At 44.6% G+C, this 12,704-nt stretch overlaps 1 long non-coding RNA gene across 1 annotated transcript in view; it reads right to left on the minus strand.

Moving 5' to 3' along the window:
• Window positions 1-680: 680 nt before the first annotated feature.
• The window catches only part of LOC138201164 (uncharacterized), a 327,497-nt gene continuing 315,473 nt past the window's right edge, over window positions 681-12,704 (minus strand). Inside the window, exon 3 of the long non-coding RNA XR_011178467.1 lies at window positions 681-769. This is a non-coding gene — a long non-coding RNA (uncharacterized lncRNA). The remainder of the gene's footprint in view (window positions 770-12,704) is intronic.

Raw genomic sequence — 12,704 nt, forward strand, 5'->3', positions numbered from 1 at the left:
ATGGAAAAGTATCATCTACGTTATGAATTATTATGTATGTTTGCAAGATGAAGACTGTTCGTCCAAACAGAACCACCTGCTCTCAGCAGAGGCCGTCCGCGTCCACCTCCTCCATCGTCTTCGTTTCCATCTCCGTCTTGTTCTAAAGCAAAAGCAGAGAAGCAAAATACAGGTTTTTAATAACAGAGTAAAGAAGTGACAACGTAATATCAGGCTCTCCTGTCATCTTAACCAGACTGTATTTCTATGTATGTTTGAAAGATGAATACGACTCAGGACCACCTTCTTGGTTTTCACCTTCTCCGTCGCCAACGTCTCCATCTCCTTCTTGTTCTAAAGCAAAAGCAAAGAAACAAAAATATTTTCAGTCACACTACAATGGAGAAGTATCCAGTAAAGTGGGAAAATAAAATGCTTTTTAAACATCTAATACAAAGCTCTCCAACCATCTTAACCAGACTGTATCTCTATGTATGTCTTTAAGCCCAAAACAACTCAGTTCAGTCGGACACATCCACCTGCAATCTGTGGATGCTGTTGGGGATCCTCTCCGTCGCCTTCATTTCCTTTTCCTTGAGGTCCTGAAGCAAAGCCAGAGAGAAAAAAAAGGTTTTCAGCAACACAACGATGGAGAAGTATCATCTACGTTATGAATTATTATGTATGTTTGCAAGATGAAGACGGTTCGTCCAAACAGAACCACCTGCTCTCAGGAGAGGCCGTCCGAGTTCACCTCCTCCATCGTCTTCGTTTCCATCTCCTTCTTGTTCTAAAGCAAAAGCAAAGAAACAAAAAGATGTTCAGTAACACACCGATGGAGAAGTGTCCGGTACATTATGTATTATGTATGTTTGTCAGCTAAAGACAACTCAGTTCAGTCAGACAGGACCACCTTCTTGGTCTTCATCTTCTCCATCGCTTTCATTTCCATTTCCTTGGAGTTCTAAAGCAAAAGCATTTGCACGAGTTCCTGAAGCAAAAGCAGAAAAATTACAATGTTTTCAGAAACACACCAATGGAAAGGTATCATCTAAATTATGGGAAAACTGAAGACAACTCAGTTCATCCAGACGGGACCACCTGCAGTCTGGAGATGCTGTTGGGGTTGCCTCCACAGCCTACATTCCCACTTCCTTTGTGTTTCACGGCAAAAGTTAAAAAACTAAACAAAAATGGTCAATAACACCAATGGAAAGGGAAGTGAGTGGTACACTGTGGAATCAAAGGCTTCTTAAACATCTAGAAACAGGCTGTCAATCATCTTAACGCCATGTTGACATTTAGGGGGCCAATTCAGACCAAATATTCCCAATGATAATTTCAAACCTGAAACTGCTCACAATTTTCCAGTCTGCGATGTTGTGCTTCAACTGACCACAAATTTATGCTCTGAACTTGAGACAGGAAATCTTTTCTGTAGTAGCGGGTTTCTAATTTTTTTTTCCCGGAGCAGCAGCGTTGTTTAGAGTCCTCGAAGAAGCAGAAAAAAAGACAAACTATGGACGTTCTAAAACTACCGGCGACAGAGTCGCAGCGACATCGTCAGCTGGTTCAAGTCCAACTAAGATGGGCCGGTTCATGTTGCTGTAACTTCTCCTGCAAGCCTCGGAAACAGAAACCGTCAATCTTGTTGTCTTAACTGGGCTTAAAAATCTAAAACGTCAGAGATCACTGCGACCCAGACCCGGGGTCACGTTCACTGAGACTCACTTTTCTATTCCAATATTTGACATCAGATGTTATGGTTTTGAATAAAACCTTTAGAAAGGCTCCAAACTCCTAAAATAAAATCCAACGCTGACGATTTACTGTCACTCTGTCTTTCCTATTAACGTTCTTTATATCAAACAGTGACGTCATCTTGGATTGTTTAAAACATTAAATGAAAAAGAAAAGCACCACTTACTTAAGTGGTGATGACGCTTGATGGCGGCGGCGAGGAGGGCGAGGACAACAATGACGACACCAATGACGACACCAATGATGACACCAATGATGACACCAATGACCACGCCAACTTTAAAAACAATACAAGAGGTGTAGTTATTAGTTTGACTTTAAACTGAGGATAAACAGAGTTACAATATTAACATTGGCCATTTGACACATGACCAGGTTATTGGAAATTTGTTTTGTTTTGTATCTTTTGCAAGTGACTTCAGCGAAGTAAAAGTAAATTTAAAAAGACTAAATTGGAAACTTTAGAGGTGCAAATAAAAAAACTTAATCTCTAACAACCCAAAACTGAACCAGATTAAAATCTGGCCCTTTTAAAGTCGCCCACTTGTGCAGCTCGCAGCACTTCAATGACGCTTTGAACTCTCCCTAAAAGTCCAGTTGGAGGTGTGATTCACGTTGTATCTGCTCCACGCCGTCAAAACGACAACCCTTCAGCTGGAACTTGATTTTGAGGAGCAGAAAGAAGTCGTGGGGAGACAGATCCGGTGAATACGACGGGTGGTGAGCTACGATTGTGTTATTGAGAACCTTGCCCGTTTTCAACGCACTGCGAGCGGGCGTGTTGTCGTGTTGGAGAACCCCGTTGCCATGGCACCACAGTTCAGCTGGTTCACAGCGAATGTTTTCCTCTCAGACGCCTCAAAACGTCCCAGTAAAACTCGGTGTTGACGGTCTGGTATTGGAATTTTTCTTTAAGCTTTGAATTCACGAGTTGTCACGTGTTTGCTGACGTTTACAGAAATGTCCGAGGCCACGGAAGATCAACTTGTATTACTTGTGCATTTGTATACTGTTCGCCCTCTGATGACTCTCCAGCTGATAACGTCATGAATAAAGCACACATCCATCTAGAAACAGAGCCTCCATGTTAAATTTTGGGTTCTTAAATTGTACCTGAACGTTCCTTCGGTCCATCAGGAGCCACCGTAGCAGGAGTGTTGCTTCCCTCTCCACCTTTACAAAGAAAAACCCAAGACCAGCCCCCAAGATTAGAGTTTATTTCTACTAGATGCTATTACATCAACAAGAACTTTCATTAGCTTTTGAGTTGGCAGAAAAATAAACAAAAAGTACACCGACCTGAAAGGTTCAGCGTTATCTGGCAGAGCTTCTCTGTGTCTTTGCCTTCTTGATATAAAACAACTTCAAATGATTCCTGGTTATCTTCTGGCTTCAGCGGATCGAAGAGGAGGGAGAGGTTTCCATCAGGTATCTGACTGGGGAAGATCTGTGTCCTGTTCTTCAGGGACTCACTCACGTAATCCTCTTCTTTCCCTCTGATGAAAGTTTGTGCGACAAGGTTGTTGTTGTTTATTCCCTGCCAGTAAATGTAGCTGCTGTCGGGATCGATGGATCCATTGTAGTGGCACTGCCAGAGCCACAGGGTTCCTCTGATCACATCGATGGTGACGTTTACAGGTGAAAACACCGTCGGTGTCAGCAGGAAAGCTGCAAATAACGAGACCAAAAGATCCAGTTGAACCAAAGAAAATTTGAGTTACAGCGAATAAGAGAAGATCTTCGCTGCGTTATGTAGAAGCATAAAAATACGTTGCTCAAAGCGACGATTCGGCCATTAAGAACAATTAATCGTTTTTGCAGGACATTAATGTCACAGTGAAGTTGACCTTTGTTTGACCTTTTGGGTATATAACAAGTAATAATTTGATCCAATTAGATGTTTGTGAGATTGACATAATCACTGAATTAATTCTTAAGTTGTGTCCATGGATGTGTTTTACGAGGTCACGGTGACCTTCAACCTTGGGACCAAGTAAACATTTCAGATATTGGGAGGAATTTTCCATAAATATTTGGTGGATATCCGAAAAAAAATGACTATAAATAATGGATATAGATGTGTTACGAGAAAGTTGATTACGCTCAGAGGAGCTGCTATCTTAGATGTTTCAGAAACAGCTGAGTCATCATTATCTCACAAATCAATGCCTTTTAATGACACTGGGATGAACTGGGTGGGCGACAAACTTACCGAGCAGGTAGACAAACAACAATCGTTTCATCGCACCCCAAAGTGAAAGAACGAGAGAGGACCTGGATCAGCTTCCAATTCTGTAAAATCCAAACAAGCTGTAATTAATGGACTAATAAATGTTCATATATAATTTGCGTGCTTTATACCAACGGTTGCCACAGTGGTGCAGGGACATTAACTAACCTTATGGAGGCTCATAGTCAGTGCTCAAAGTGCTCACTGGTACACTTTACTGTCACTTCTATATTTTATTCTTCGGTGTACCCAAGAGCCAACTGACGGTGACATCACCCGTTGGTTCGTGACAATAGTGACCATATTTGGGCGAGCTGGGGGCGACGTGAGAGGTTGATCTGACTGAGAACCTGACTAAGGACACGATGCTTCGCCCACCTACACTGGAAACCCGACTACACTACCTGAAGTTTGTCGAGAACACAAAACAAAACTCCGGGAATATCTTTAAAATAAAACACCCATCTGCAAACTCCAGGTTGAAAGAAACTTCACTACATCACCGTCGAACACGGCCGTCTCAATTTGGACAAGAAATGCGTTCTCCCGCTACAGACATGGTATGTGAAATAGTTACGCAATAAACAGGAGAATTCATGTTTTTGAATGACTAAAATACAGCAGGTGTATTAATTTAGTCTGCAGGCTGCAGCACAAAGTAGGAAACGACAACAATAAACACAAAACGGACGAAAAAGAAGCCAACGTTTAACCGTGACAGAAGAACAGAAAAAAAAAATCAAGAAAACATGACCATATAAGATAACACCGGCGGCGGGAGCATGTGGGTATCCCCTGCTTGTTGTGCCAACAACGAGCTCACGTTGAAATATGTTGTTGTTTTGTTTGGTTTATTTTGTAAAAACTATCGCTAGTTGAGTTTGAGTCGACAGAAAGAATCAATGGTTTCTCTGATCGCTCGTCACGTGGCAATCTGCTGTGGTACGCATCAGCTTTTTGTTGTCAGTATCAAGCAGAAAGAGAAACTAAACGAAGCCGGTTCAAAGTAAGCAAAGTAAAGAGATAATCTCACATACCAAGCAGGAGATGGGTAAATATGAAGATGTCTCTGTAGCGGTTATGAAAGCTTTGGGAACAAAGACCAAGACGTCATTTCGACTCGACGTCGCTTACAACTACATCATTTCCACCTCCAAAGCTAGATAATGACTAAATAACAAAAAAAAAACCTACTTTTAAATCATTATTGATAAGTTATCATACTTTTAGATGTAACTGTGATCCAAAGAAACTAAATACAAACTGTATAACTGTGTCATTTAAATTATTTTATTCCTTCCTTTTTATTTTCTCGAAGGCCCATTAATCAACATTTCACAAAAGTAAAGTACATAAAAAAATACATAATAGTAAAGTGCTCTGTAGTTTTTTCTGTCTTTGGGCAAAGTTCCTTTTTGCTGAACTTGAAACTTCTTTCTGTATGAAACATTATGTAACGACGGCTGAAGGCTGCTTCAAAGGAGCACAGAGAGGTTTTTTTTATCAGAGATTTCTATCTGGACTTTGGTGAGTGGCGATTTTCAAGAGATAAACTTGAACAACAGTTCCATGTTGAGGTGATGCTGGGAGCAGACACCCTACCTGACGGGTGAGGCTGGGAGCTGGGAGACTTTGTCCGTTCATGATGTCCTCCGGGATAAAAGTCCAGTGAACTGGTGGTGATATGACTCTGAAACAGCTAGTATAACAACCACGCCTTACAAGGGAAATGATACTGTCAGATAGGTTGAGCAGAGTTTTGTATATATTGCGCGCGCACGCACACACACAAAGTACACAGTACAAAACATTGTACTTGGTTAGTGTAGACACAGAGCCCTCAACCTCAAAGGGCTCTTCCTCCATCGACGCCATGACCTCCCTCCCCCCCACCCCCCTCTCTGTGACGACTGGCCAGGTTAGGAGACAGCTGGAGAGACTCCACCAGCGCAAGGCTGCAGGGCCTGACGGCATCCAGATTAATAAAGTAACTAACCTAACCTAACCTAACCTATTTCTGTGTTGTTAGCCAAGCTTACTCCTTATTAGTTTTCTCCTGGTTCATCTGAAAATAATTGATTTATTAAGCCTCCAAAATCAGTGGGTTTTGGGGAGGTTCTGTTTGATTGACAGACCTGTGACGTCCCGCCGGTTCGCCGCTTGGCATCGCTGCAGTAAATCGTCACTGATGCTTCCTCTTCCTGCCTTGTCATGCCGTTAAAATTAACTCTTTCCCTCCGAGGACATGAATAGACACTTCACTTTGCTCGAGACGACTCTTTGTCTGCCAGATGCCACGGGCTCGTCTGCACCTGTCACCTCTCGTACCGAACTCGGGAGCTCAAAGGAAAATTGAAGTATTACAAGCTTCAGTTCAAAAGATTTGGTACCTCGGTGTTTGTGATAATTAACTTTCAAAGAATGACTGTTTCCTGCAGATGTGGGAACCTTTACACAGCCCCTTATTTATCTACAGATAAATTATCCTCATTTGTTGCGCTTGCTTGTTTAAAAATGGCCTCTGAGTGTACTCGGATATGATGTGTTGCTCTGCTGCTCGAGATTCGCTGATAAGACTTAAGAGGAACCAGATGAACTCGGAGACGCTTAATTAGTAAATCACTTTCTGTCATTATTAGCATTACTATTATTGGAGCAGCCAGAGGTTTTCTTTTCCCGGTTTCATCAAAGATCAAAGCATTACAGTATTCCTTTCCAGATAATTGTGACAAATTCATTTCAAAATGTCACCTCTCATTTTTGGAGAAAAATGTTTAGAAAATAAGCAGGAAAAGGTCACTCTCCTGTGTTTCCTGAATTATTGGGTTTCTACGATTGTTAAATCATTAATTTCATCTCGTTGTTTTGCCGGTTAAACATTTGATTTGTAGAAAAGACAGAAGGAGAGACGGTTTTAAGGGGTTGTTGTCATCTGATCTGCTGAGTCGGCAGTTTGTCTTTGACATTTTCAATCTGCAACCATTGGCGTGACAGATGTCGTGTGACCCAACTCGTGTTGAATATTAGGGTTTCTGGAACTTAACATTTTTCTTATCAGCCTCGAGTGACGTGTTTGCTGACATTTGCAGAAAGGTCAGAGGTCGTGGAAGTTCATGTTTTGGTTGGATGTTCAGCGACTATATTGTGATTTTAGTCAGGTAGAGTTTGTCTAAATTGACTTCGATAACAGCCTACGTCTGAGGAAAATGTTGATCTCGCCAAGGCCCCCCCTCCCCGCTGTGTTTATTACATCATACATTATTACGGCCCCGCTCAGTTTTCTTGTGTGTGAACTGTGCTTCACAAATACAACTGCTTTTGCCTTGAATTTTGGCTGTGGGTTGTTGTTTTTTGTGTATGTCTGTATGTGTGTGTGTGTGTGTGTGTGTGTGTGCGCGTGTGCGTGCATGTGTATCAGAGCCAAATTAGCGGCGTGTCAAAGGAGAATGAAAATTCTTCATGTGAGGCCAGTTTATTTACATCAAAGTTAAACTGGCCAATTAGGCATTCAAAACACAAATCGGACGGAGCCAGAAGTCTTCGGCTTCCAGTTTCTCTCCTTCTATATTTCGCCAAACATATCTTTCTCTACCTATCTTTATTTGTGATTTATAGTTGACCACGAGCCTCGCGCCATTTTAATGTCCACAATCGACTCCAACGTGTTCACGGTATCTTTAACCGACACCGTCCTGCTCCCCTTCACCGTACCTGTGATGTACCCCCTCTAAATCCCCCCCCCCCCCCACTCACCCCACCACATGCCACTAAATCACTTCTCCAAGGTCAGACCCGACCCGAGCCGTGCTCTCATAATTACCACTGAGGGTAATTAGTTTCCACAGCCCAAGGTCCTCGGCGCCCCTCTGCACACCTTTCCTCTGTCACCTGGGCCCCGGCAGGAAAAATGAGCCGGGTCGAGCGGGTGGTGGGTGGGTGGGGGGGGAGTTGGCGTGATCTATAATAAGGTCCCCCTTTGGAGTGCTGCTGGATTTATGTGTGTGTTTGTGTCACCCAGAGCATTACAGGTGGAACTTAATGACGTCTCTTTTTTTTTTTCTCCCAAAGACAGTATCACAATGTCAACGGCGGGAGGAAATCATTAGCCTTCCCACAGTTAATGAAAGTCAAAGATTAAGTCAGCCGTTCTTAAGAGAGGGATATTATTCAGCCCGCAGACGGCCCGGCCGTCATTAATAAACTTCTCCCTCCGCTTGCTTCTTCTCACTCGGCCACATGTGGCCACTTGCGCTTTTTTTTTTTTTATTTTGTCGTGCCTTATTTTATTTTATTTTTCTCCTTCAGCAACTTTCGGAAGGAAAAACTTTTGTTCAGCAGCTGCCAGCGGGTCCTTTTTTTTCTTTTTTTCCTATAAACAGACACCTGAACACACACACACACACACACACACACACTCACTCACACAGCAGAAGTAGCTCCGCCCACTAGTTACCGGACCACCAGGGACTTCCTCTGCTCTCTCTGCATCGTCATGCTGACTTGTGCATAATCTCCGCAGCCTCGCCGTCTCTCTGCATCCCCCAGAGCCATGTGGCGAGGCCATAATACACCTGTCACTCCCTCCGTCTCCATGGAGACTCCCAATGTGTCCACCTCAGCTCTTTTTTTTTGTTCCTTTTCTTTCCTCCTCCTCCTCGTCCTCCTCCTCCCACCTGCACGGTTTTGAAGATTCGGCCCATTTCCATCACCTGTATCCCATCTGCCCCCATCCTCACCTCGACACAGCAGAAACAAGTGCACGAGCTGCATGTGCCGTCTCACACACACACACACACACACACACACACACACACACACACACACACACACACACACCATCCATCCTCGCTCTAATGTCCACCACCATCTGCGTCTGCTGCCATCAGCTCTAATGTTGCCTCATAAGAAGCCGCTCGTATCCGCACAGGCAGACGGTGATGTTTACTTTCCCCCCGTCCGTCCTCCGTGACCCCGCCGCCGCTGCACCTGCCCGTCTCCTCCGCCTCCTCCGCCTCCTCCGTCTCCTCCGTCTCCGCCTCCCGCACCGTTAATTCGCTGAACGACAGCGGCGCACCTTGTAAAAGAAGCAGTGATTGGGGTAGAAAAGTCCCCCGTTGTCAATACAAACTTTGTGTAGGCGTCGGAGGAGGCTTTGTGCCCCCCCCGCCCTCCCCCCCGCCCCACCCTCCTCCCCCACAACCCTCTCGGCCAGTGTGATGTGGCTGAGAGTAAGTCATCGATCGCCAGCGTCACGGCCTGACTCGCCGATCGGCCGGGCGCGGCGCGGCGAACACGGGATCTCACGGCTAAAATCCCGCGGAGGCAATGAGGTCATGTCCTGGATCTGCCGATACGTGTCAGTCGGTCACTCGCGCACAGTGCGCACACTTTTAAAGCCCAAATCGCAGCCTCTAATCGACCCCCCCCCCGCCGCCGCCCTCCACCTTCCCCCTGTGACCGCTCAGATGCGACTCTCTCCAGCGGCGGCCATTAAAAATGCCAATGGATTTCCTAATCAACATCCAGCCAGCTGCACATTATGCGTACAGTGGAGCATCGACGTGGAGGGAGACATTTTTAGCCAGTGGAAATATCAGGACGTAAGATCAATGGAGCGATTCAAGCGGGGCACTCTCGCGTTAGAGTGCGTCCCTCTTTAATTATCTCCAGTGCAGATGGGCCTAACGAGGGGAAGGACTCTTAATTGAGAGAGGGGAGGGGGGATTGGGGGGGTGATAAACCATGGAAAAAACGTGGAGGCAGCTTGCACTGCTTTACCGAAGCCAAATCTTCATGTCCGCACTGCAGCCGGTCGCTCAACCCGACCTGTGTGTGAGGAGGACGCCGTATGAACGGTGAGAACACAAGATGTGTTGTTTGGCAGAGGAAACTGACGGCTGCTTTGCGTTATAGTTTTCTGAATAGTGTGTAGAAGTGGCAGTAAATAGCCAAAATAAAAGCTGCGTGACTGTTAGTCTGGCTGGAAATGTGTTGTGGAGACAGAGGAGGAGGTTCTGAGGTCGACATTGAGACCACAGACTGAATATAAAAGTGTTCGTATCTTTCGGGTCTGAAAAATGAGGCCGATGCAGAAGTTGCCTTCAGCTGCAATACCACCGAGTGCCACCAGAGGTTGGCTCCAAAAAGCCTCCGGCTCCATAGACTCCCATTCAACTTCTCTCATCAAATACGAAGTCAATAAAATGTCTCCAGCAGTTATCTCGGTGTTGTTAGCTAAAGTCACTCCTTCTTATTAGTTTTCTGGAGGTCCATCTGAAAATAATCCCTCATTCAGAAAATAAGCTTCAAAAAGACCTGTTTTTGGGGGCGTGTCTGTTTGATTGACAGGACTGTGGTGCAGTCATGTTACAGCTATTGGTGGGCGGGACGTAGTATCGTCAGGTTTCCAATCAGAACTAGTGAAGATGGTGACAGCCAGAATCTGAACTGGAGGCTTCATAACGTTCACAAACCAACGGGTGACGTCACCGCTCGGTGTTTTGGTATTCGACCCGTTTACGAACACGTCGGCTGATCTGAAATCGATAAAAGTCGCTCTGCTTTGGTCAACTAGCTTCGGACGCTGCGCTCGCAATTATTTATTTATTTTTTAAAACCGTTATCTGGAGATCACGAGTTAATCGTTTTGTTATCTTCAGGAAACAAAGCTTTGTTGTTGTCACGATAACGAGATAAATGAACCTGTTATCGTGAGCAGATTCCTGAAGATAAGCTTTGCTTATCGACCTCAGCGGGGGAAGAATCCAGGACCGAACGATTTAAAACATACTCCTGTAGAAGTGGGTAGTTTAGCTTTCGGTAGATTTCACAGGGGCGCCAACCTGTGGCTATTTACCTTCCCTGTATGTCAGTGTTTATAACCGCCCACCCGGAACAAAAGGTCTCAATCTGATGATGAAAAGGTCAAATCTGGATAAAGTAACCTGAAACCGCCCTCTTAACTTAATTTTCCCCATTTGAAGTTGTAAGATTGTTCTCTGGTTAAATCTGCCCTCGATGACCCTTCCTCTGTAAGGTTGGACGTTATCCGGCTGTAATTGTGACGCTTCTGTTTTGTTTCTTGGGGGTCAAATGAGAGAGCGGAGTTGGAGGTATGGAAGAAGGAGAGCTCAAGACAACTCCATCGCTTTAGTCCGAAAAAGGGGAGTCGGCAAAGAGGAAAAAAGTGACCTTTCAAGTGAAAATGGCAAAAAAAGAAGAAAAAAAAAACACGGAGATTTTCCTCCCGGTTCGGAAATGTGAAAAATCACAGAATAAGAAGTCCAGTTTTTCTGATGTAATTTCATGTTTTACTTTCATCTGGACTGCAGGTCTCTCTGTGGGCTACTTCCCCCCCCTCAAAAAAAGATACAAGGATTTTTACTGTTAAATGTTTATTTATGATTTCTACCTGCAAGGTCATCCTCAGGGTCAGGGGGGGAGGGGGGGGAATGCTCGAGGAGGGAAGCAGGCTGGACCAGTCGACTGGTTTATTTCTTTTTTTCACCCCGATAGCACAACAATTTAATTAAAGCGTGACGGCCCATGCTTTAATTAACACCTACTCACAGTTCTTAGCATGAGTTTTCACAGATTTCCAGCTTCCACATGCCGCCACCCCCCCCTCCCCCTCCTCCCTCCCCACCTCCTCCCCAAAAATAAAAAAAATTCACGCTGTGACCAATTAAGCAGGTCTGGTTTCTGCAAAAGAAAAAAAAAGAAAAAAAAAAAGGATTTTCAACCCCGGGCTGGATTCTCTAATCAGGAGACATGTGCAAGCAAAGATGCTCGCAGTGATGTGCTCGGCGATTATTGAAGTGGGTTCGGGCTGCCGGGTTTGGGCTGCCGGGTCGGAGCACGAGTCAAATAAAAGAAAAATGTGGCCTTTTGACTTGACCTCCAGTACATGCAGAAGAAATGGGTTGTTTGTTTTTGTTATCGGGTCGGTAATGTGTCGTGTTCCTACATGTGTTCCTACGTGTGTGTTGGTTGGGTTGAAGCCAAACTGTCAAGATGTTTTGGCACAAACGCCAAAAAAGAGGGCCGAAGATATAATCAGTAACAGGAAGTGGGTCTTTAAAGAGCTGAGGTTGCGCTAAATGCTGCAAACACTCATCAAAGGATACATTTCGCTGGCATTTATTCATAACAAATGTTCAATAGCACTTCATTTTTGTTGATTTATTGTATATTTATTATTACTTTTATGACTACGGGTATCTTAAAAAGGGATTTAAGCGACAAAATAAGAACATGTTTGACTCCTAAAGTCTAAATGTTCTACGCCAGGACCGATGCTGCTACGAGTAGTTTGACTAAAAGTGATTCAAATAGTCACATTACACATTTTAGTTTCATGACTTCAGCCCGTCTTCTTCGCTTCTACTCGACTCGACTCCAACTTTTACCAGGGACTCTTCGGGAATTTCCACTGCAGATAGTACCCCTATATGCAGCATTGTTACTATAGCAACGCCGCATGAAACGTGCCGCGATGTCATCTTCAACGCAAAAACCAACACACTCGCTGGATCCCGCGCCTCCTTGATTGACCACAGGGTTGTTGTTTTTTTTGTAGGTTGCCATTAATGGAGTCGTCCAGTGACCGGCGTGTCATCAAAGTTGGGTGATTGTGACGATTCTCTCTGACCAATCGCTGGCCTGCAGTGCTTTAATGTCCCCTTTTGGTGTTGGCTCAGCACGCTGGGAACCACGTCGGAGTACAAAAATCAGT

Source organism: Embiotoca jacksoni, unplaced genomic scaffold (genome assembly GCF_022577435.1).
Source record: "Embiotoca jacksoni isolate LCO1_2020_lvr unplaced genomic scaffold, fEmbJac1.0.p SCAF_2, whole genome shotgun sequence".
In the NCBI taxonomy this organism is placed as follows: Eukaryota; Metazoa; Chordata; class Actinopteri; family Embiotocidae; genus Embiotoca; species Embiotoca jacksoni.